General features: G+C 58.1%; 1 protein-coding gene across 2 annotated transcripts in view; it reads right to left on the reverse strand.

Moving 5' to 3' along the window:
• Positions 1–2,034, reverse strand: part of CCDC36 (coiled-coil domain containing 36) — a 75,066-nt gene extending 73,032 nt beyond the window's left edge. Inside the window, exons 1-3 of one of the 2 annotated variants that reach the window (XM_011939100.1) lie at positions 2,002–2,034; positions 1,810–1,930; positions 1,365–1,582 (exon numbers count right to left, since the gene is read on the reverse strand). The gene's annotated coding sequence lies outside the window, so the exon portion shown is untranslated. Of the gene's footprint in view, positions 1–902; positions 973–1,364; positions 1,583–1,809; positions 1,931–2,001 lie in introns of those variants that run through there. The other variant, XM_011939099.1, reaches the window with a different exon arrangement.
• Between the last annotated feature and the right edge of the window lie 377 nt (positions 2,035–2,411).

Genomic DNA, 2,411 nt, shown 5'->3' on the forward strand with positions numbered 1-2,411 from the left:
TTTTTGAGACTGAGTCTTGCTCTGTCGCCCAGGCTGGAGTGCAGTGGCGCGGTCTCGGCTCACTGCCACCTCCGCCTCCCGGGTTCTAGTGATTCTCCTGCCTCAGCCTCCCAAGTAGCTGGGATTACAGGCATGTGCCACCACGCCCGGCTAATTTTTGTATTTTTGGTAGAGACGGGGTTTCACCATGTTGGCCAGGCTGGTCTCGAGCTCTTGACCTCAGGAGATCCACCTGCCTCAGCCTCCCAAAGCGTGGCGTGAGCCTTCGCAGCCGGCCTACTGCGAGCATCTCGAGGCTGCGATGTGAGGCCCTCCAGATGCCCCTCCCATTCCTCCACTGCAGAAAGTTCTAGCAGAATAAAGCAGGTCTCTTACTCAGATGTCAGGCCCCCTGTGGCCCCCGCCAGGCCCGCCTCAAACACCAATGGCCGGCAGTCCTCTCTAATTTTCCGCCTCTTCTCTACCTGGAGACACGCTCTGAGCTCCTAGACTAAATCCTTCTGATGTCTTTCCAGAGGCCTCACAGGGTTTTCCCTACTCATAATCAAAGAGAAATCCCAGCGGGCTTCTCTGGGTTTCCGCTCACTCTGGCCCCGCCCGGGCCGACGCGGTCTCACTCCTCAACTCCCGGCGGGGATATGAAGAGGAGGTCGCAGACCCCTGCGAATCGAATGAAAACTGCTCTCCAAAGATAAGCGCGGAAGTGAAGCCTCCTTCAGGAGCCAGAGGGGCCATCGCCATTAGGAAAGAAAGGGCAGGGGAGGGACTATAAGACCAACGTCCGGGGAAAGCCCGGGAGGACCCCTGGAATCCTGAACCCAGACCCACGGCCCCATCCGGCTTCTCAGCCCCTCCCCACGCCTTCCCCCAGCCCACCCTGCCCAAGCCCCTCCTGTCCCCACCTCTTGCTGCTGGCGCGCGCCCGACCTGGGGCTGCCCTGACGTGGCTTCGAGGTGGCCGCGTCCAGCTGCAGCTGCCACAGCACGCGCGGCCCCGCCCCCAGGTCCTCTTCTGACCAATAGGGATTCCGTCCTGTCCCAGGGCCCCGCCCCGCCACGACAGGCAGCTAACGGTTTTAACTGTCTTAATGGTAGCACGCGCGGCCCCGCCCCCAGTGTCTCGACCAACTGGGATTCCGTCCCGTCCTCAGGGCCCCACCCTCTCCGCGACAGGCAGCTAACGGTTTTAACCGTCCTAATGGTCTCAACTGCGCTGATCGTGGGCCCCGCCAAGCCGCCTGCCTGGTGCCACACCGCGGCACGCCACACCCAGCCCACGTGCACCCCATGCAATGTTCCCTCACACCCCCACACTGACATCGGAATGGCCACCCTCGGCCCACCTGGCGTGCAGACCTGCTCACTTGTCGCTCGATCTACACCCCATTGTGTATGACCAGAACAAGGAGGCCCTGGTCCCCAAGAATGGCGAGGCACCACCTGTAAGGACAGCATGTGGGGTGGCCCTGGTGGCCAGGGGCCAGAGCATGAATGATGCTCGGGTGGTCTGAGCAAGGGCAGGACAAGAGGAGCAGCTGGGATGACAGGCGCTGTGGGCAGATGGGGACATTGAACGGGGCCCCTGGAGGAGAGAGAAAGGAGGCAAGAAATCGTCTGAGGTTCCTGGCCCACCGGATGCTGGAGTGGCCTGAGGGCAGGGACAGTGGGGGTAGGCAGGAAGGATCTATGTAACTCTGCCTCTGGTGCTTATAGATGACTTTGAAAGCAAAAAACATGCTTGAGACCAGTCTGGGCAGCATGGCGAAACCCCAGCTCTACAAAAAATTAGTCCGGCGTGGTGACACGTGCCTATGGTCCCAGCTACTCAGAGGCTGAAGCGGGAGGATCGCTTGAACCTGGGAGGTAGAGGCTGCAGTGAGCCGAGATCGCACCACTACATTCCAGCCTGGGCGACAGAATGAGACCCTGTCTCAAAAAACATGATGCGATCACCAATGGAGTATAAATGGAAAGGAGATTGGATTGAGCCCCAGGACACACCAGTTTAGAGGCCTTTGGAGATGAGGGAAAAGCAGCCAAGGAGTTGGAGCAAGCCTGATCGGGAGACGGGGAAAGACACCATGAGAATGAGGCATTCTGGAAGGCACTTGGAACTGCTTCAAAGACGAGGCAGAGATCAGCTCTGACAAATGCTGCGGATGTGTTCAGGGAAGACTGGTTAGAATTAATGTTGGGTGACCTTGGTAGGAGCAGTTACAGTGATGTAGTGAGAATGAAAACCTGATTTGTGTATGGATTCACAAAATGAGGAGGAGAGATTTGGCATATCCATACAATGGAAAACTACTAAGCGATAAAAAGGAATGAACAATGGATACAACAACATGAATAGGCCGGGCGCGGTGGCTCAAGCCTGTAATCCCAGCACTTTGGGAGGCCGAGATGGGCAG

The sequence above is a fragment of the Colobus angolensis genome, unplaced genomic scaffold, assembly GCF_000951035.1.
Source record: "Colobus angolensis palliatus isolate OR3802 unplaced genomic scaffold, Cang.pa_1.0 Scaffold18, whole genome shotgun sequence".
NCBI classification, from domain to species: domain Eukaryota; kingdom Metazoa; phylum Chordata; class Mammalia; order Primates; family Cercopithecidae; genus Colobus; species Colobus angolensis.